Source organism: Cervus canadensis, chromosome 33 (assembly GCF_019320065.1).
Source record: "Cervus canadensis isolate Bull #8, Minnesota chromosome 33, ASM1932006v1, whole genome shotgun sequence".
Lineage (NCBI taxonomy): Eukaryota > Metazoa > Chordata > Mammalia > Artiodactyla > Cervidae > Cervus > Cervus canadensis.
Window position 1 is genome coordinate 34,721,143 of NC_057418.1, and position 24,125 is coordinate 34,745,267.

Here is a 24,125-nt window from a genome sequence, read left to right on the forward strand (position 1 = left end):
CCCGCCTCCCTCCCCATCCCATCCCTCTGGGTCTTCCCAGTGCACCAGCCCTGAGCACTTGTCTCATGCATCCAGCCTGGGCTGGTGATCTGTTTCACCCTTGATAGTATACTTGTTTCAATGCTGTTCTCTCAGAACATCCCACCCTCGCCTTCCCCCACAGAGTCCAAAAGTCTGTTCTGTACATCTGTGTCTCTTTCTGTTTTGCATATAGGGTTATCGTTACATCTTTTTTAATTCCATATATATGTGTTAGTATACTGTATTGGTCTTTATCTTTCTGGCTTACTTCACTCTGTATAATGGGCCCATTATACAGACTCCCTGCCTTTAAAGCGCTGTGGTCAGATTAGCACCTCCCCCATTTCTCTTTTGTCGTATAAATTACTGGGGTCACCATTATCCTACCGAGGAGAGAAGTCATGAGGGCACTTTAAATTCCTCCCATTACGGTGTTGTATGATTCTATTTTTATGAGCGTCTAACAACGCAAGTCCACAGATACAGAAAGCAGGTTAGTAGTTACACAAGGCGGGAGGTGGGAATGAGAAAGACCACAAAAATGGCATGAGCGATGGTCCTGGGGTGGTGGAAAGTTCTAGGACTGGATTGTGGTCAAGAATACACAGTTCCATCACTTTACTAATAATAGCCTTTACATTTAAAATGAGTAAACACATGGTACATACACTGTACATCAACAGAGTTCTCAAAAATATTCAATATAGTGACAAAGATTAATATATATAGATGTGTAAATAAGCATGTACATTATAACATATATATACATATATATGTGTGTGTATATATATATATATAGTTAGTTAATTACTTTAGTTAGGTAGGTAGGTATCTTGGGCTAGTTAAAGACTTCTTAGAAAACACAGAAAAAGAAATTGCCATAAAGCAAAATTTGTAAATTGGACTTTAACGACAGTTTTAAAAAGAGGATAAAACACTTCTGCTCCATAAAAGCCACGGGCAAACAATAGGAAGGCCATACACTGGAAGAAAATACTTTTATCACATGTATCTGGCAAGTGACTTACATCTAGAATGTAAGAGACTTCTATCACTCAAAAATAAAAAGGGAAAAAACTCAAAAATGGGCAAACGAGTTGAACGCATACTTAACAACGGAAGAAATATGAGTTTCCAGTAAGCAAATAAGAGTGCACAGCATCATTACTCATCAAAGAAACACAAACCACGCCCACCGTATAAAAACTATGCCTAGCACGCCCCTGGTGCTCCAGTGGTTAAGAATCTGCCAGCCAAGGAGAGGGACACGGGTTTGATCCCTAGCCTGGGAAGATTCCGCATGCTGCAGGGCAACGAAGCCTGTGTGTCACGGCTACTAAGTCCAGGCTCTGGGGTCTGAACGCCTCAAAAAGAGAAGCCACCGGAAGGAGAAACGTGTCCTGGCTAGAGAGTAGCCCCCACTTGCCACAACCATAGAAGGCCTGCGTGTAGCAACCAAGATCCAGTGCAGCCAAAAAAATGAATAAATAAAAATAAACAAAATTGTAAAATAAAATAAATAAAAATGAAAACTATGCCTTGAATAATGCCAAACCACTAGAATGGCTAAGTTTTTTAAAAAAAATTTAAAAACTGATGATACTATGGTTGACAAGAATGTATAAAAGCAGAAACTTTCATACATTGCTAGCAGGAATTTAAAAATGTCATAGCAACTTCAGAGAAATTAAAAATATACCTACCATACAATCAGTAATATCACTCTTAAGTATCTACCTAGGAAATTTTACTTGTACACTCAAAGCTTTGTCCAATATTATTCATCATAATTTTATTTATAATTAAATTATAAATGTTTCATAACCCTGGAAGCAACCTAAACATAAAAGAACAAAAATGGGAAATACTGTGTGCTACATTAGCACAATGAAACGCTGCAATGAAAATAAATGGATTACCACTACTCATCAAAAATAAATAACTCATATGTAGACCCTTGAAGTGAAAGAAGCCAGACATGAAATGAATCCATTTCTCTGACTTTCTTTAAAAAGCAAATGTACCACTTGGGGATGGCAGGGGAAGTTGTGTGTGTCCTGGGACTCTCTGCATTCCACTCAAGTTTGCTGTGAACCTAAAATTCCTCTAGAAATAAAATCTTAAAAGAAATGCAAGGGAAGGATTAAAGACATAACGTGAGAAAGGATGTCAGTGATCAAAAATATGACAATTTGAGTGTTTTCAAAATGACCATAATAACTGAAAAGCCAGAATATATAAAACTCATAAAATGAGTGTTATTACTTACGGGAGAGTAACAGAGAAAGAGCCAGAGAGAAGGACAGGAAAAACCAGGGGAGGAAGCGTCAAAGCGCTGCTCGCCATTGGCAGGAAGAAAGGCACCCTTCTAGTTTGGGTCTCACACGGAAGATACCTGGCCAAGGATTTGTGTGCATGCAGTATATTTGTAAAATAATCCCTGGAAACACCAGCAAAATAGTCAGGACACGAGATGGAGAAAGGAGGAAAGCTTGAAAAACATGTAGAGTGCACATAATTAAGCTAATGGTCATGGTGATGTCCTGGGGCTTGATTCTCACGGAGGATTCAGGAAGCCAGTGCAGAACAGAGACTTCTCAGGCATCGCGCCTGAGAAAGGAGAACCCAGGTCTCTTCTCAGCTGTTCCTGTCCGGTGTTGGCTGGAGCAAGGAGAAAGGGGGTCGTGGGCATTGACTTCCCTGTCTCTCTGGTCTGCTGTGGTTACCAGCAAAGAGGGTCTGACCAACAGAGAAAGTTGTCAGGAACAGAGCTGAAGTTTCTGTTGGTGTGAGGTTTGAGGAGCTTGTGCTGAAATGCTCAAACTCGGGGAATGTGGGTGGGGAGTCACAGTACTCCCAGAGACCACAGCTCCTCACTCTGAAGTTGCCAGAAAAAGCAAAAGAATTAAACACATTTCTGTCATCCTTTTCTGAAATGTACTTCAATGGAATCAAAGAATTCTAGCTCGTGAGAGGTATGTTTAGAGAACAATTCCAACTAATAATTGTAGAAACTGAGAGAAAAAAAAAAACAACCTTTTTGCAACATTTAAATAAAGTGATGAATTCAGGTAAAGATTATCACTTGATCAAAGAGGACAAAATTTCAGTGGGAGGTGTAGGCTGCCTCCACTACATGGAATGGTCCATCTTGGCATCAGCAGGAGTGGGAACCAGGAGGCTGTGATGCAGTCACAGCACACAGCATCACCAGGAGGGCTCTGACCTCATCCACTGACCTTTCATCTAATCAGCCGCTTAGAGCTTGCTTTAAGTTTACAGGTGACCCAGAAGATGGAGGAGAAAGTTAAATGACCACATGAAGCCATCAATAAATCAAGAAACTATTACTTTCCACAAGGTAATTGACCCACTTACTTTAAGTCAATGGCATGAAAACAAAAATGATGGGGTGATTGTATTATATTTTAAAAGACCTAAGAGACTGAACAAATGTACGCAATGAATGAGCTTTCTGAAGTCTGCTTCAAATAAACCAATTGTAAAAACCTATTTCTGAGATAATCAGAGAAACTTGAGTGGGAAATGAGTACTAAATGTTACCGGGAATTATTGTTCCTTTTCATAAGTGTGATGAAAGCATTATGTCTTATTAAGAAAATGTTCATATTTTTAAGAGAAACATGCTGATTGTAGAGCAGTAAAATCACAAGTAACCTGGAAATTTGCTTTAAAATATTTCAGTAATGCATGTGTGTGAGAGAGAGAGAGACAGAAAGTCAGCAGGTATGGCTAAATCTGGGAGGGGTCCTCTATAGGAGATGCAGCTTTAGAAAAGGAACCAAAGACAAGGTAAAATTATAATTATACCAAGTAAGTGTTCCTCTGCAACGTGGTCCTGGCATCATCCAGGCACATCTAGAAGAAACACCCCTAAATGTATTGGACTCTATCTTTATCTTCATCTGTCTTCATCTTCAAACAAAGGAGAAACTCTGCAGACAAATAGCTTCTCTCTTGCTGGTATCTATAATACAGCTACTCAATAATACTATTCTTTTGCTGTCAGATTCTCAGTGGGTACTAGTTGTTGTTAAATATTCTTTTTTCTTCTTCATTATCCATTATCCATCTGTTGCCTCCATTCCCTTGACTAACCCCCTCCCCTTCTTTTCATTAGTCATTAACTTATTTACACAGAGCCAAGGTCCCACCTGATATAAGACCTCAGATTTAGAAAGAGGACCAACTCATAGAACTGGTAGCTATAAGAGTCTGTCCAGTGTTTCCGTTTGCCTGTTCCCAATCACATGGAGTAGGGCTGGATAAGTACAGGCTTTGAGGACCATCTTGGACCCTAGGAAATAGAGAGGCAGAAATAGTTACTCACCCCTGCAGCTGAGGGGAAAGATTACTGGTTAAAAACTCCTTGTTTCAGTCCCTCGATCTCATCTCCCTGCAGCTATCCAATTGATTGGTAATCTATAAAAGCAAGGATCACCTTCTGATCCAAAGAAATATCTATTCAACTCCTGTTTTGTGTCATGTCCCACATTCCCTGCCTCATTTCCTGGCAGCCAAGACCTCTATGCAGGTACTTTGTTTTCCTCAGAGAAGTGAAAAAGCAGTACTGAATTCTTGACTGACTTCCCGTCTGTCTGAACTTGTCTTGCAAATTCATTTAGCTACCGCCCCATCTCTGGATCTGTTAGCCTCTAACTCCACAGGTAAATAGTATTATGCAATATGTATGTTGATTAATTTGTAAAGCAGGATTCCAGGAAATTTTTTATTTTAAAACTGATCAAAATCGATTCTATATTTTAAAAGAAAATTTCCCTCAGTTCATGATCAAGGTCAGTGCCAATAGTGATGTCATGCTGATACATGGTGATGAGAATGAGGTTTATCTCTGTGGTCTTCCTCCCAAAGACATGCAACTGAAGTCTAATCATGAGAAAAACTTGAGACAAAGCCCCACAGGAGGACATTCTGCAATATATTTGACCAGTACTATTCAAAACTGTTAAGGTCATCAAAAACATCAAAAGAAACAGTCACAGACAAAAGGAGGAGTATAAGGGTATAATTTATATAAAAGTTAATGCCCAGCATTAGTATTCTTAGTATAAGTATCCCAAGTACTAAATGAGACTACTTGAACTGAAAGATTATTTTTTTGTCTGAAATCCAAATTTACCTAGGTGTCCTATATTTTATTTTCTGAAAATGGCAACCCTAATAACACCATTCAACAAGTCTCTGCAATCTAGACTCTGATACCTTTCTGATTTATACAGAACTCCTTGCCCAGTCAAATTTCAACTGTGACCTTTTGATAAATCTCATGTTCTCAGTAGATTAATTACCAGATATGGGCCTTGATAAATGTTTTGGATATAACACCTAAAGAACAAGCAATAAAATCAGCAAAAGCAAGTGGGACTACATCAAACTAGAAAGCTTCTGCACAACAAAAGAAACCATCATCATGTAGTGAAAAGGCACCTACAGGTTGGCAATAAAATGTTTTCAAACTATGTATCTGATAACAGACTAATATTCAAAATGTACTTGTAAAATCTTATACAATTCAATAGCAAGCAAACAAAAACTCTAAATAACCTAATTAAACATGAGCAAAAGGATATGAATAGATATTTCCCCAAAGGTAGAGAAATGACGAAAAGGTACTATAAATGATGCTCAACATCACTATTCATTAGGGAAATGCAAATTAAAACCAAAATGACATATCATCTCACACTTGTTAGTATGTCCATTTTCAAATGAGATAACAAATGTTGGCTTGAATGTGGAGAAAAAAGGAAGCCTTCCGCGTGTTGGTGAGATTATAAATTGGCACAGCCATTATGGAAGACAATACGGAGGATCCTCAAAAAGTTAAAACGAGAACTACCAGCAGTTCTACTTCTGGGAAAATACCCAAAGGAAACAAAAACACTAACTTGAAAAGATATCTGCACCTCCATATCCATAGCAGCATTATTTACAGTGACCAAGACGTGGAAACAATTTGTGTCCATCCATAGATGACTGAAGAAGCTGTGGTATACACACAATGGAAAGTTATTCAGTCATAAAAAATGAGGAAGTCTTACCATTGTGACACTATGGACGGACCTTGAAGTTATTATGAGTGAAGTAAGTCAGAGAAAGACGGAATAACACTGTTCAGTCGCTCAGTCATGTCTGGCTCTTTGCTACTCCACGGACTGCAACACGCCAAGCTCCCTGTCCTTCACAACAAACTCAGAGGAAAAGCGCTCAGACTTGTGGTTCCAGGAGCACAGGGGAGGCGAGGGGAAACTGGAGAAGGGTAGTCAGAGCTACCAGCTTCCAGTTATAAGTGCTAGGAAGGTATAGACACCATGATGCAACAGTATCGCTAGCACTGTTCTGCAATCTTTAGTAAAGATGTTAGTGGAATAAATCCTGAGTTGTCACCACAAGGAGAATTGTCTTCCTTTTCACTCCTTTTATTTGTATCGTATCTAAAGAGAATCATGCTAGCTGGACCCACTTTAGCAGTCATTTCATAATATACATAAATCTTGCTGTACATCTGAAATTTACACTGCCTTTGTTGTTTAGTCGCTAAGTTGTGTCGGACTCTTTTGCAACTCAGTGGACGGTAGCCCATCAGACTCCTCTGGCCATGGGATTTTCCAGGCAAGAGTACTGGAGTGAGTCGCCATCTCCTTCTCCAGGGGATCTTCCTGACCCAGGGATAGAACCTGCATCTCCTGCATTGGCAGGCAGATTCTTTACCACGGAGCCATGAAGGAAATTTATACCATAAAGTCTGTCAATTATTTCTTAGTGAGACTGGAAAAATACTTTAAGTCACAATCTGAAAAAAAAATATATATATATGTATATATATATTAAGGTGTTTACCAACAAGTCAGAGAGGAATGGGAATAAAATTATACAGTAATATGAGGTCTGAGGATAAGAATATTAGTGGGGTATGTTTGTAGAAAATTGTTCCTCAATTTTATGTTTTGTGTGCTAAGTCACTTCAGTCATGTCTGACTCTGTGTGGCCCCATAGACTGTAGCCACCAGGCTCCTCTGTCCATGGGATTCTCCAGGCAGGATTATGGAGTGGGTTGCACCCTCCTCCAAGGGATCTTCCCCACCCAGACATCAAACCCATGTCTCTTAGGTCTCCTGCACTGACAGGCGACTTATTTACCACTAGTGTCAGTTATTGTTTGATTATACTTTTTATTGTCCCCATAAACTCATAAAATAACTCAGCTGAGAACAACCTTTCTCTGAAAGCTTTTAACCAGCCCGTGTCATCTTAGAGAAAGAACGTGGCTGTTGGACCTCACGTTGCACGCTGCACGCGCCTGCAGCAGAATCAGGCTTAGACTGAAGGGGAAGCTATAGACACAAACGAGAAGACAAAATGAAATCAGAGAAGAACCATCTTTCTCTGAAACGGCCCGAGGCGACTCTCTTACATCTTTAAAATATGCATCAGCAGTTAATGAAAATGTAGGGTCCTGGCGAAGAAAAATCAGAATTCAAGCATGTGAGAAGCTGTCAATTCCATGGCCCAAGAGCCCTATAATATTAACCTCTATGCAAGTTTAAATTATACCTCTGGTATTGAGATTACAGAACAATGTCTCACAGCGTAAGCATCAGAGAGAGGCTGAAAGTTTCTGCATTCAGAACCCTTCTCAAGTGCTATATTAGAAACTGAAATTTTGGTCTTGCAAAGAATATTAAGTTCCATACAATATTTAGGGTATTTCAAATTTAGAAATAGGCGTTGCGTATGATCAGATTATCAATAAATCTACCATAAGAAGCTTGAAAAGTCAAACTGGATGAAAATAAAGAGAAACACAGAGAGATATTTGCGCATACTCTAACGGTGTTTTATTGTACTGATCAAATAATATGTGCTTACTACTGATTTTTAAAAAAGGGTAAATTTAGATTATCTTTAGTAAGAGTCGTTTAGTAAGAGATTTGTATCTGTAGAACTCTAGAGACATTGTCCTGGGGGGAGGAAGAGGGGAAACCCTCTCATGAAAAGTAGGTTGCAACTTATCATCTATGTTCAATGAAAAAGTTTCCATTGCCCATTTAAGATTTGAAAACATGAAATGTTATTCATAGAAAACCCTCCCATTCCCAGAACTCTTCAATTAAACTTCAACCTTTATAAACCTCTGATGAAGTCATATACAAATAGCCAAGAATAAGTCATGCAAGCATATGATCTACGTTAAATACCACATGGCTTTAAAATCACACCGAATTTTACTAAGTCAGAACAAACCAGAATATCACTGGATATTCTCTCTGTTTTTCCCAATCTCTTCCTTTCTCCCTCTGTCTCTCTCTCTCTCATACACACACACACACACATTCACGTACACATACCTGTATATGGCTGTATCTATATGCAACTGAGTGTATATGCTCGTGGATATCATATGAAATTAACACACAGGAACTGAAGCACTTGATTTGAATGGTAGCTTCCTAAGTAGAATTGCAACCTATACTCCGAGTTAGCCAACCTGGGTACTGTCTTCCTTTCCATGTTTTTAATTGCTCCTCTGCTAAGTGAAGACTCTATGAAGAGTTAAAACTGCAGAATCTGTCCAGATTCTGACCAGATGAGTGGTGTGTATAAGACAAGCAACTTTCTAGAGGACCATGCACTGCATGATGTAGACGCACAAAACAGTTTCTGTCATAATGCTGAGGAGAAGGAATGGGGAAAAGCCTGAATAGCACTGGTGGAAATTAAATACTAAGCTTCCAGTTTAATAAATAATGCATGCAACATGCATATTTGCCCCCTTTCCCTCCAAGACTTTACAAATAGTGTAGTAGCGAAGTTCAAGAGGTGTTAACCCAAACGACAGAAAACTAAAACAAGAACAGAGAATTAGGGTGGTTACTGGGCTCACAGGAGGGGTCACCAGGTGAAGGGCGGGATGCTGGCTGGGCACTGGCGCGAGGGAGATGGGCGTGTGCTGAAACCCAAGCAGGACTGAGGGTCCACGCGGAGGGGAGGGACCCCAGCCCCTTCCTCCACCAGCCCTGGAGGTGCCATGGTTTTCCTGTAAAAACTCGACCTGGGGGGACGTGGACTTGAGAAACCAGATACAGCAGAAGCCGGGGCTGAGGTGAGACGTTGAAAACAGGGAGATCAAATTCTGTAATTGGACTGTGGAGACGTCGACACCTTCCCCTGACAAACGCCCAGAAGGCAGGCTGCCTCTTCCATGTCGCCCACAGACGGGATACTGTAGGACCCTCTCTGGAGGAACTTAATAGCCACAGAAAATCCCTCCCACAAACTGTACATTTTCCACACCCCACCCACAGCAAGACAGCCACTTTGCCACTCGGTTACTCTAAATGTGAGCCATCCCCTCAACAAATCTCAGCTCTGCACACAAAGCTTTAAGTGGGCTTCTTAGGGATTTACTCTGAAATAAGAACAGAGAAAGAATGACACCAAAACCAATAAAAACCATCATAAATGGAATTTTTAAAGCACCATTTTTTTTCAGACCTTCAGAAAGATAGGAGGATAGTTACTGAGTTAAGTTCAGTCACTCAGTCGTGTCCCCATGGACTGCACCATGCCAGGCCTCCCTGTCCATCATCAACTCCCAGAGTTTACTCAAACTCAAGTCCATTGAGTCAGTGATGCCATCCAGCCATCTCATCTTCTGTCATCCCCTTCTCCTCCTGCCTTCAATCTTTCTCAGCATCACCGTCTTTCCCAATGAGTTGGTTCTTCGCATCAGGGGGCCAAAGAATTGGAGCTTCAGTTTCAACATCAGTTCTTCCAATGAATATTCAAGACTGATTTCCTTTAGGATGGACTGGTTGGATCTCTGGCAGTCCAAGAGATTCTCAAGAGTCTTCTGCAACACCACGGATAATTATTACTAACTGACCTAATAAGGCTGCATAGCAAGTGTCAGGGTGGTTCTCTGGGAACCAGAAATCAAGAGAGAACCAGCTGTGGGTGGGGAGTGCCTACGCTGAGTGAAAGGGAGAGGGGGCCAGATAGGCAAGGCCAACCTTCGGGTCAATGAGCGCAGGTCTTACTGCAAGAGGAGAGGAAGCAAGGATGGTTAAGAAGAGACTGAAATTGGGAGCTTCCTGAGGATGCTGAGGGAAAGCCCAGAGCAACGTGATTGTTGGAGGAGCTGATGTCTGGTGGGGATGCTAGGGCTCGAGCACCTCACCCCACAGTGAATGGGAACATGACAGCTTTAGCACTCTCATCCCCCAATGGGCGGGACTCTTGGGGTCCTAGCAACCTGTCCCCCTTATCAGATTGGGGAAGTCGGCGTTCCAGCACCTTCACCCCACTTTGGGTGGCACTGTCAGAGTTCTGGCCCCTTTTCTCACACTGAGTGAAAATACCTGGGTTCTAACACCATCACCCTGAAATGCTGGGGTTCAAGCACCCTCACCTCTACCTTGGGTAGAAAGGTTCTGGTTTCAACACTGACACCCCACACTGGATGGGAATATTGGGGTTCCAACCCCCTCACTCCATGTTTGGTGGGAAGGTTCCAGGTTCCAGCACAATAGGCACCTTGAACTTTCAGATCAAGATGTAGTCAGAGAATAAAGAAATTCTCTGAGAAGTCTAAATAATATCTTATCAGTTAGATGCATATACATTCAGTGAGTGTGTGTGCTCAGTCACTCTGTCGTGTCCAACTCTTGGCGACCTTTAGGACCACAGCCAGGCTCCTTTGTCAATGAGTTGTACCTGGCAAGATTACTGCAGAGGCTTGCCACTTTCTCCTCCAGGGACCTTCCTGACCCAGAGATCGAGCCCACATCTCCATTTCCTGCATTGAAGGGAGATTCTTTACCACTTCATCACCTGGGAAGTCCATTCAAATTATGGCCAAACTTCAATATTGAAAGAATTCTGATATTTGGATTTACAAACTATCCAGATTCTTATATACAAATTAGAGTCTTGATTGGGATGGAATGAGTGTCTAAGAACTGGAAACGGGCATTTGATGCATTGGGGTGAATCTGAAACCTTGGAATTCTCACATTCCTTTGAGATCACCCTGACATGTGGAGGTAAAGTGTTCTCTGATTTTAAAGGCAATGATGAGCTTGCATAAGAACAGAGGCCAACTGGTATCACTTAAATGCCAGAAACAAGATGGGTCATTTGTCTTATTAGACAATAGGACTGGTAAAACAGTCAGAAGGTTTTGATTGGAGATCCTTGACAGTGGAAAACTGCTCATTGTATCCTGAGTGGTGAAAAATACTGTTACTGTTTATTTAAAAACATATCTTAACACAACATTGTAAAGCAACTATACTCCAATAACATTTTTTTAAATAATAAAATTAAAATATCTTGATCAATATAATCAGAAAAACTCTAGGACTGTGGAGCCAAAATCTAACTTGCGTACAACATTAAGAATCAAAGCCTCTTGGATCCTTCTCAACCCAATGTCCCTTGACAAAGAGAATATGAACTTCCCTTAAGGAAAATCTTGCGAAACCATAACTATGCACCATAAGTCTTTCTTCACGGCTTCTCGTTTCCCAGGGCGAAGTAACCTTGTAAAAAGAGAAGGGGGAAAACTAAACCTCCTGAAGATGATTAGATAGACTCTAGTGCACCCAAGTTCCTGGTGATCCAAAACATCACTGTATTTCATCTGTCAGTGTGGAGTTAAAAAGGAAATCAGAAAATAATTGAGTTTGGCCCAAGGTTTTCTCACAGTAGGCCCCATGAGTGCACAGACTCACTGTGATTTTATGTCTATTCTTGAGGCAGAGCTGAAATAGATATACTCAATAGCTGGAAGAATTCCCACCTGGGGTCCCTGACTGTGAAATGTAGACTGTTCTGGTAGGAAGAGCAAGTAGAAGCCTCTGGGAGTTAACTCCAGCGACCAAAATAGAAAAACAGAAGCAATACTGCATCCCTTGGAGATCTGCAGGTATTAATGTTGTGTTGAAATATTGAGAGATGTAGGGCCATGATTTCCATTATGTGACTCTCTAATTTATCCATTAGCTATTTGCAGAAAGGAATGAAATTCTGGAAAATCATTGTGGATTATTGGCAAGCAGAAAGTAGTGTCAGCGATACACAGGGCACCTCAGTAGGACAAAGGGGACTCAAGAGCACATTGTGGGGTCCTGACGACCTGGGAATGTTGCAAGAGGAGCTAGTTCCCCCTTCCATGGCACCCCTCCTGCTCAATGCCTGATGAAACCATGCTATGAGCTTCATAAACTTAGGCTCCTTCTTCTCAAGAGATAGGGGTTTATTGTATTTTTTTAGGAAATAAGTTTGTCCATATTGTACACACATACATGGTTTTTCCAGTAGTCATGTACCGATGTGAGAGTTGGATCACAAAGAAGGCTGAGAACGTAAGAAAGGATTCTTTTGAATTATGGTGCTTGAGAAGACTCTCGAGTGTCCCTTGGACTGCAAAGAGATCAACCAGTACATCTTAAAGAAAATCAGTCCTGAATATTCATTGGAAGGACTGATGCTGAAGCTGAAGCTCCAATACTTTGGCCACCTGATGTGAAGAGCCAACTCTTTGGGAAAGACCCTGATGCTGGGAAAGATTGAGGGCAAGATGAACAGTGGGCAACAGAGGATGAGATGGTTGGATGGCATCACCGATTCAATGAACATGAGTTTGAGCAAACTCAGGGAGACAGTGTAGGACAGGGAAGCCTGGCGTGCTGCAGTCCGTGGGTGTTGCAGAGTCAGATACGACTTAGTGACTGAACAACAATACACACCTCTTTGCGTGTGGACACATAACAACCATTAGCATAGAAGACCACTGAATTCTACTAAAAATACACAGGAGTTCTTCAAGTCACATTCAGAGTCACACCAAACGCCTGTCCCAGCATAGATCTTGATGCTATTGTTGTTGTCCAGTCGCTAAGTCTGAACTCTTTGAGATCCCACGGAGGGTAGCGTGTCAGGCTTCCCTGTCCTTCACTGTCTCCTGGAGTTTGCTCAGATTCATGTCCATTGAGTTGGTGATGCTATCTAACCATCTCATCCTCTGGTACATTGGAATCTTTCAATTGCTATAAAAGAAGCAAAACTGGAACCCCAAAGCGTAAAGAGAACAGAATGCAACAAACAGAGAAATGAACACGTGGATGCAACTATTACCTGGCAAGTTCCTTATATTTCACATTGAAAGACAGAACTAATGCTAGATATTTATGTATATATTCTAATTTGTGGTTGTTTTTGTCTAGTCGCTCAGTCGTGTCCACCTCTTTGCAACCCCATGGACCGCAGCACGCCAGGCCTCCCTGTCCTTCGCCACCTCCCAGAGCTTGCTCAAACTCATGTCCATTGAGTCGGTGATGCCATCCAACCATCTCATCCTCTTTTACCCCCTTCTCCTCATGCCCTCAACCTTCCCCAGCATCAGAAATATTGACAAATAATCATGTATTCAATCTGAAACCAATTGTTCAGAAATCCAAAATTAGTGAATTTCATGCCACAGTATATGGGGTCTTAAATACATCAATTTTTACTTAAATACATTTTTTTCCCTTAAAAAGTATTAGCTTGAGAATTGATATACCATATCACTCTGGGAGTAAACAAAAATAACTGACAATTGGTAACAGTTAAATGAACAGACTGCTGACTTAGGTGGATTAAGTGATAATCTTACATTCCATCATAATATTGTCACCTCACATTCAGATAGATTACTGTTCTCCGGTTCTATCATAAGTCACGTGTTTCTCTAATTATCTCACAAGAAAAACAAATGCCCCAAGGTCATCAAAGGGTTTCCCTCCTCTTGGTTTTTCTCTGCCAGAAATCTCATGTTATCATCTTAAAAACAGTCAGCTCAGCCTTGAAGAGTGAACTGGAGTGGAAACTGGGCAAATCAAGTGATGTGGCTCTTGTTAAATCAGCCCAAGAAACAAGAAAATAGAAGATGTGGATACTATAGCCAAGGCTTCCTAAGCCTCCAGTGAGGTGTTTTTCCTCTGTCCCGAAAGTTCTTTCACATCTCCCGGGTTTCGCTACACAACACATCAAAGAATTAACATTTCCTCGCATGCATATGTTGTCTCCTGCTATGGGCTCCACCCACAGATACCCCAAGGTATCTGATCCCCACTTGGGATCAGAAATAAGTCACTGTATCAACCATGAAGCCTAAGCCAATGGCAAGTACAGGAATTGTGTCTTTGTCTTGAAGCATCTATTTCTTTCCTAGACTAAATCACAGTTTTTGTGAGGCAAATCCATTTTTGCATCAGCTCAAAGGACACTTATTTCATGGGGCTTGCCTGGCAGTCCAGTGGTTAAGACTTCATCTTCCAACGCCAAGGGTGTGGGTTGCTTCCCTGACTGGGGAGCTAAGACCCCACGTGCACTGGGGCCAAAAATCCAACACATAAAATAGAAGAAATATTGTAACAAATTCAGTAAAGATTTTAAAAATGGTCTACATTAAAAAAAAAAAATGACACTAGTTTCAAACAAAGCAATTGCGCTTCCCGAGAGAGTTTCAAGTTTCTGATTAAAAACCCCAAATCCCTCCTTTTATGTTTAGGAGTGTCCCAAGTACTGAAAATGACCAACCCCAGCAAAGAACCGCTACTTGATCCCTCCAAGCCTCTCTCAGGGTATCTGTACACTGCGCTTTTATCCTTAACTAGCTCCTAGGGGCCCCTGATGCCATTGTGGGCCTGCAGGTTTATACACCGACAAATCTAAATGAGCCTGTGAGCTGAGACACTGCAGCCTGCTGGCAGTGCTAAAGTCCCTAAACATTCTTCCAGGGCTTTAGAGGAATTCAGACCACCAGGGCTCCTTATATTAAAGACTGATAACACGCCTTCGGTCTGGACCTTCTCCAGCACAGCGTTTTGTCCTACCCCGTCTCCAGTTGGTTTGACTTGGTACACGTCCTAGAAGCAAGGGCCAGGTGTTTAGCACTGCCAAGACAGAGGTCATTTCCATTTTGGATGGAAATTAACAATTCCAATTTAATTCTACCTCAAATCTTTCAGAATCATTTGTAAATACAGCCTGACTTTTCAGTGAAGCTAGGTTACTCTAACTCTAGTTCCCTGCTTTTTAGAGAAATTCAATATATGTTGATTGATTTTAAAAATATCATCAATTCGTTCTACTAATGATAAGCAGATGATCAATCTCAAATATTACTAGAGAATATGCCAATTTTGTTACGCTGAGTAAAATATTATTGTGATGATTCAAGTGAAGGAGTCAATTATTACAAGGCACAGTTTCTCAAGACTCGAATTATAACAAGCTAGACATACGCATACTCATACTGGAGAAGGAAACGGCAACCCACTCCAGTGTTCTTGCCTGGAGAATCCCAGGGACGGGGGAGCCTGGTGGACTGTCGTCCATGGGGTCACACAGGGTCGGACACGACTGAAGCGACTTAGCAGCAGCAGCAGACATGCTCACGTCATAACCTTGATGTCAGTAAAGTCTCTCTATGTGTGTTTAGTAATTACATGCATAGATGGATCTTCCAACATTGTCTCCAAAATTTAAAGAAGGGAAAGATCAGGTTTCTTGTTAAATTACTCAGGCATTGTAATTTTTAATTCTAAAGCAGAACCTCAGTTTCTACTATCTCTAAGAATTTTTGAATCTAAATGAACTGAAGTACCAAACCAGTGTATTGACCATTCTTGCTCCAAGACTTGAAATCGATAAGCTCTCTAAATCTAATAGTTTCATTAATAGAACTGTTCAGTCATTCACTCACAGAAATAAGGATGCATACTGGCATAATCTAGAGTAGCTTGAAAGATAATTAAATCAACACCATTTAGCTTTCTGAGGATTGCCTGAAAAAAGATGAAGGAAAGAAATAAAATGTTGAAGACAAACTCCAAACTTATTTAGTGAAACATTCTTTTTGTAGGAGCCTAGTGCATTCTAATGAAACATAATCAACAGTGATTCTCCAGCAGTTTCTCTTCCTTTTTAGCCTCATAGTACTGCCTGTGGTTCAGAGGAAGATAGAATTAATTGAACACCTCTTCAATATATGCACAGATTTTATTTCTCACACAAGATACCACAAGGCATAAGTCCCAGAGGTAACATGCACCTGATGTCTCTTTGAAGGGCACCCCATTTACTATTTCAATCCAGGAAGTCAAAGAGAAGGAAACCATGCTAAAATCAAAATTATCTCAGCTCACTTTGTAGCACTGTAAAATTTGCCTGAACTCTCTGAATATTCAGAAAATATAAGGAAAATAAATGGAAACAAAATTCTAAGAATTTTTAATAAATCAAAACATTCCAGTTAAATTCAAGGTAAAATATCAATAGGCCTTTACTCACACTTACTAGTGGCTTGTGGCCAAGTATAGCATAGCATAGCATAGCATACTTTAAGTATGTGCGTACATGCTAAGTCACTTCAGTCATGTCCAACTCTGTGTGACCCTATGGGCTGTAGCCTGGCAGGTTCCTCTATCCTTGGGATTCTCCAGGCAACAATATTGGAGTAGGTAGCCATTCCCTTCTCCAGGAGATCTTTCCTACACAGAGATCAAACCCACATCTCTTAAGTCTCCTGCATTGGCAGGTGGGTTCTTTACCACTGGGCTTCCCTGGTAGCTCAGCTGGTAAAGAATCTGCCTGCCATGCAGGAGACCCTGGTTCAATTCCTGGGTCAGGAAGATCCCTTGAAGAACAGATAGGCTACGCACTCCTGTATTCATGGGCTTCCCTTGTGGCTCAGATGGTAAAGAACCCACCTGCAATGCGAGAAACCTGGGCTCAATCCCTGGCTTGGAAAGATCTCCTGGAGGAGGGCATGGCAACCCACTCTCAGTATTCTTGCCCTGGAATCCCATGAACAGAGGAGCCTGGTGGGGTCACAAAGAGTCAGACCCAACTGAGCAAATGAGCAGGGCACAGCGCCACCTGGGAAGCCTCACAGGGCAAGTAGGCCAGTTAAAAGTGATGGAGTGGATCAAAAAGCAAGAACCAACCGTATACTGTGTACAAGATACCCATTTAAAATACAAAGATACACATAGATTAAAAGTAAATGAATGAAGAAAGATAAAACAAGCTGAAACCCATGGAAAGAAAGCAGGTGTAGCTGTATTAATTCCACACAATGCAGACCTCAGAGCAAGAAAAGTTATTGAGATAAAGAGAGATATTTATCATGATAAATGGTCAGTTCTCCAAGATGACGTAACAATCCTTAATGTGTCTACATACAGAATCAAAATATGTGAGGCAAAAACTGATAGAACTGCAAGGAGAAATAGATGAACCCACTGTCATATGTGAGATATCAACACCTTCTATCAGAAATGGACAGATCCAGTAGGCAGAAAATCAGTAGGGACACAGTTGATCTCAATAGCACCACCAGTCAACTGGATACAGTTGATACCTATAGACTATTTCGTCCAACAACTGCACAGTACATTTTCAGCTCAAGGTCATGTGGAACATTCACTAGGGTAGACCATATTCTGGGCAACAAAACTTAACTTAAAAAAAATAAAAGAACAGAAATCACACAATGGCTACTCTCAGACCACATTAGAATTAAACTAGAAATCAATAAGGGAAAAATAGTTGGGAAATCCTAAAATACTTGAAGATTAAATAAGACAGATCCACATAACTCATGGGTCAAAGAAGAAGCCTCAAGAGACATTAAAACTTTTTTTTTAATAAATGAAAATGAAAATGCAGCTTCTGAGAATTTGTGGGATATAGTAAAAACAGAGCTTAGAGGGGAATATATGCTATTGAATGGATGTATTAGAAAAGAAGAAATATCTAAAATCAAAAATCAAAGCTTCCCTCTCATGCAGCTAGATCAATAAAACTGAATAGCCACTAGCCAGGATAGCCAAGAAAAGACATAAATTACTAGTGTCAGAAATGAGAGATAAGCCGGCAAAGCAGCTCACGTTGACATGGACGAGAGAGTCAGTAAATGTTATAAATAGCTCTAAGCCCCCAAATTTGATAACCTAGATGGAATAGACCAACTGCTTGAGACAAAACCTGCCAAAACCCACACAAAAAGAAACAAACTACTTGCATAAGCTTATATCTATTTTAAAAATTGAAATAGTAAGCCTATGTGGGTTCACTGATGTATTCTACCAAATACTTAAGGAAAAAATTATGCCAATTGTCTACGATCTCTTCCAGGAGATAGAAACAGAAGGAATACTTCCTAACTCATTCTATAAGGTTGGAATTACCTTAATATGAAAACCAAACAAAGACGTTACTGGCAAAGAAAACTAAAGATTAGTATCTCTTATGAACATAGAAGCAAAATCTTCAAAATATTAGCAAGTCACATCTAACAAGTTGGTTGCCAAAGGGGAAAAGTGGCATTGGGATAAATCAGGAGGTTGGGATTAACATATACACACGACTATATATAAAATAAATAACTAACAAGTACCTAGCGTACAGTGCAGGGAACTACACTCAATATTTTGTAACAACCTATAAGGGAAAAAAATCTGAAAAAGAAGGTAGATAGATAGATAGACAAATAGATAACTGAATCACTTTGCTGCACTCCTGAAATTAACACAAGTAAGTTAAGCTATAATTGTAAGTTGTAATTATAATTGTAAATCAGCTATAATTTAATTAAGAAAGAAAAAATAAACTAAAAAAATAAAAAGAATTATACACCACAACCAAATGGGATTTAGTCCAAGTAACACAAGACTGGCTCAACATTTAAAAATCTATTAATGCAATCCATGGGCTTCCCTGATAGCTCAGCAGGTAAAGAATCTGCCTTGCAAAGCAGAAGTCACAGAAGACGCAGTTAGATCCCTGGGTCAGGAAGATCCCCTGGAGGACAAACTAGCAACCCACTCCAGTATTTTCACATGAAATATGCCAGGGACAGAGAAGCCTGGCGGACTATAGTTCACGGGGTCACAGAGAATCAGACACGACTGAGTGACTAAGTGCACATACATGTACACAGTGTAATCCGTATCATCAAGGAGAAAGTCACAGATCATATCTATAGATGCAGAAGATGTATTCGACAAAACCCAACACCCATTCATTAACAACAACAAAAAAAGCCTTAGTAAACTAGGAATAAAGGGGAACGTCCTCAGACTGATAAAGAACATCTACAAAAAAAAAAAAAAAATGCTACAGCTAGCATTGGTGAGGAACTGGACGATTTCCCACCAAGGGTACAACACTATGATGTCCCTTCTTGCCACTGTTTTTCATCATACTGGAAGTCCTAAATAAACCAAGAAGTCAGGAACAGGAATTGAATTTTAGAGAGATTGAGAAGGAATAAATGAAAGTGTCTTTGCTCAGAGATGATATGATGATGCATATAAAAATCCAAAAGAATCAACTAAAAAAAAATAAAACATTTAGAACTAATAAGCAATTATAACAAAGTTACAGGATACTAGGTTGATGCACAAAAGGATAGGAAATGATGTACAAGTCATACGTCATTAGGGAATGTAGAGTTTAAAACAGCAGTGAGATACCAATGCACAGTAATTAGAATGAATGAAATCCAAAACATCAGCAACACCAAATGCTGGTGAGGGTGTGGGGCAGCAAGAATTCTCATTCGCTGTTAGTGGGAATGCAAAATAGTACAACCATTTTGGAAAACAGCTTGCCAGTTTCTTTAAAAAACAAAAATAAACTAAATATACTCTTACCATATAAATCACGATTCTTGTATCTATCCAAAGAAGTTGAAAGTTAGGATCATACAAAAATCTGCACAAGGATATTTATAGTGGCTTTATTCACAATGCGGAAACTTGGAAGCAACCAAAATGTCCTTCAGTAGGTAAATGCATCAACTGTAGTACATCCAGACAATGGAATATTATTAAACACTAGGCCATGAAAACACATGGAAGGAATTTAAATGCCTATTACTAAGTAAGAAAGGCTAATCTGAAAAGGATAGATACTGTATGTGATTTCAGCTATAGGAATTTCTAGAAAAGGCAAAACTTGGGAGATGACGAAAACATACTCGCCGTCAGGGGCAGGGAGGAGATAAAGGGATGGCTAGGCAGAGCCCGGCGGACTTTCAGGCAGTGAAACCACTCTGCATGATACAGTTATGGTGGACACACATCATTACACATTTGTGCAAACCCACAAAACGGAAGTGAACCCAGTGTGAGCCATGGACTGTGAATGGTGATGGCGTGTCAGCGTCGGTTTACTGATTGTAACGTAGGAACCGCTCCGGCGGAGGATGTCGACGTGAGGCGGCTGCGTATGTGGGCGCAGGGATGCACGGGAATCCTCTGTACCCGCCACTCAGTCCTGCTGTGAATTTAGAGCGGCTCTAATAAAGTCTATTTTAGAAACACACCAACATTGTGGATCCTGAAACTGAAGTGTACACTGATCAAAAACTTGTAAACTGAGAAGCAAAACAGATAAATGCACAAGTCACACACAGTATCATTGCATTATAGGACCTTCTAGCAAAGGAAAAGCATCGGCACAGAGAACAGATGAGCAGCTGGAAGGGGCTGTGAGTGGGGGAAGGTTTGACTACAGCCCGTTGAAGGGAGGTCTGTAGGGGGATGTTCAACATCTCTACCGCGGTGATAGGTAAAATGTACACGCTGGCCAAAACTCACTGAACCCTGTACTAAAAGGCTGAATTTTACATGTGTACATTATACCTTAATTTTTTTTTTTAATTTGGAAAAATAAAGAAACATAAAAACGTGGCAGAGAGGGCTTCCCTGTGGCTCAGTGGTAAAGAGAATCCACCCACTAAGGCAGAAGACGGGGATTTGATCCCTGATGCAGGAGGATCCCACAAACTATAGGATGACTAAGCCAGGGCACCAGAACCACCGAGTCTGCGCTCTAGAGCCGGGAGCTGCAGCTAGTAAGTCCGAGTGCTGCAACTACTCACTCCGAGTGCTGCAACTAAGTCCAAGTGCTGCAACTACTCAGCCCGAGTACTGCAGCTACTAAGTCCGGGTGCTGCAACTCAGTCTGAGTACTGCAACTACTAAGTCCGAGTGCTGCAACTACTCAGCCCAAGTACTGCAGCTACTAAGTCCTAGTGCTGCAACTACTGAAGTCCGCGCCCGCTAGAGCCTGTGCTCCAGGACCAGAGAAGACTCCGCACTGAGAAGATGGCGCCCTGGAACTATAAATAAATACTATTTTTTTAGAAAACAGCAACAGAGAAATGTTCCTGGAGGTGGGGAGGGGGCAATAGTTCTTGCCAACATAATGTGGACTGAAGTATAGTTGTCACTAACGAGTCAAGTCAGGAAAACCGTGAACGTGTGTTCTTCATTCTGTCTTTCCCTTCTGTTGTGCTCAAGGCGAGGCTGAGGGTGAGCTGTAAGATTTCAGGAGCCCCGGATTCTAAATCGTGGAGGTCTGACCAGGACCATTGGCCTCCGACTTTTATATGAGCAAGCAACAAACTCCTATTGTGTTAAACCACTGGAAAGGCTGGGTTCTGTAGACTGGAAAAAAAGCAGCACAACCGAAAATTGAGAATTATATTTTATGTGGCAGACACACCACTGAGGATTTAAGCCCAGAACTCAGCCTTTCAGATAGCATTGAGGCATGAAGTCTTAGTTGCTCAGTCATGACCGACTCTTTGCCACACTACTACGGACTGTAGCCCACCAGGTTTCTCTGTCCATGGGATTCTCCAGGCAAGACTACTACAGTGGGTTGCCATTTTCCTCCAGGGGATCTTCCCCACCCAGGGACTGCACCTGCCACTCCTGCATTCCAGGCGGATTTTTTACCATCTGAGCCACCAGGAAGCCCAGTTAGCTCTGAGGGGCTGATCTGAAGAGGTAAGGGAGGAAGCTCTTTTTTTTGCAACAAAGACCAAATAGTCAGAACATCAAAAGACTACCATTCAATAAAGAAAACCAGACTTCTCAAGTGAATGGATTTAAGGGCTTCTCTGTGCATGGGAAGATGCAAGAGTCTGGGCTTATTGAAATCATCCCTTTGATATGAATCATAGCCATTTAGGAGCAGCATCAGTTCCTTTCCATTATGAGTTCCCTACAGGCGAATCCTTGGAGGAGGCTTCCCTGACTGAGGGCTTAGCAGTGCAGACAGTTTGTCTCCACCCTGAGTTCCCCCGTGAAATTAAAAGATGTTTCCTCTTTTAAAAGATTCTACAGCCATGAAATTAAAAGATGCTTGCTCCTTGGAAGAAAAGCTATGACCAACCTAGACATCATATTAAAAAGCAGAGACATTACTTTGCCAACAAAGGTCTGTCTAGTCAAAGCTATGATTTTTCCAGTAGTCATGTATGGATGTGAGAGTTGGACTATAAAGAAAGCTGAGCGCAGAAGAGATGATCTTTTGAATCTGTGGTGTTCGGAGAAGACTTGAGAATCCCTTGGACTGCAAGAAAATCCAACCAGTCCATCCTGAAGGAAATCAGTCCTGAATATTCATTGGAAGGACTGACGCTGAAGCTGAAACTCCAATACTTTGGCCACCTGATACAAAGAACTCATTGGAAAAGATCCTGATGCTGGGAAAGATTGAAGGCGGGAAGAGAAGGGGATGACAGAGGATGAAATGGTTGGATGAGATCACTGACTCAATGGACATGAGTTTGAGTAAGTTCCGGGAGTTGGTGATGGACAGGGAAGCAAAGCGTTCTGCATCCCATGCAGTCACAAAGAGTCGGACACTACTGAGGGACTGAATTGAACTGAGTCTCCCCAGGGCTCACCTTTGGGGCAGGCTGTGGTGACTGATGGCTGCAACATCTTTTGTTTACTGATAAGATAAGCAACCTTTTTCATTCACATTTAGCTTGTTGTAGCTGCTCTTAATACTCTAACATGTGATCTTAGGCTCTTTCCTACTGCTACTCCTCAATTCCTTCTAAACATTGTTTTCACCCTCTCTCAGATTTAGAAAGGAATGGAGACTAAGCTCCCAAATACCATCCCAACACACTTGCACATGCATGCACACACACATGCACACACACACACACATACCTAGACACACTTCCATTTGCCTGGTAAAGACTCTCAAAGGAGTGAAAATCTGCTCCCAGGTGATTTTCTCCACCTGCATAATGCATCTTGATTACAGATGAGAATGAGCACAATGATGATAATTTAAAAAAATAATGCCTGGCACCCCAGTAAATGACAATAGAGAATTATTAGTACTAAACAGAGGTTCTATAAAGTGCTCTATGAAGAGGTAAAATAAAATCTGAAAACTTGGGAGTCGTTGATGAAGTCTAGAAGAGAAGCAGAAACTGGATGCTGAAGCCCCCATTTGTCTAAATAAAAGATGGGAATTTGCCATTAAGTAAGTGTGTCCTTAAGTGTTTAAGTTTCTCTCTACTTAAAGACCGCCTGCTTGGAGAGTTCTTTCCTGACCAACCACCCACCTGACCCTGCAACTCTCTACCCCTGAAGCATGCTTGTGTCTCTTCACCTCACTTTCACTCCCTTCCCTGCCTGTCTTCTTCACTGGAATATAAACTCCCTAATCAGGAATTTCTGTCTTAGCCATTCACCATTCATTCTTGTGAGAGCAGATATCCAGTTAGCAATTACTGAATGAATACAACGTGAGTGTGACAGGTCTGTGTCTCGATGTGCCTAGATCCAGCCATGTCTAGAAACATTGCTCCAAGTGGAAAATAATTCCATCAACCTTAAATTTAAGCTGGAAATTTAGACCTAACCATCTAGTAGTGTGGACTTCCCAGGTGGTGGTAGTGATAAAGAACTCGCCTGCCAATGCAGGAGACATAAGAGACGTGGGTTCGATCCCTGGGCGGGGAAGATCCCCTGGAGGAGGGCATGGATACCCACTCCAGCATTCCTGCCTGGAGAGTCCCATGGACAGAGGAGCCTGGCGAGCTACAGTCCACGGGGTCGGAGAGATTCAGACATGACTTAACATGAACACACTTAGTAGGATGGCTCTATGACCGTGCTATTCTTCAAGGTTCACTGTTTTCTCTATAAATAAAACAGTTACACAGAGTAAATGTCAGGTTGCCTTGC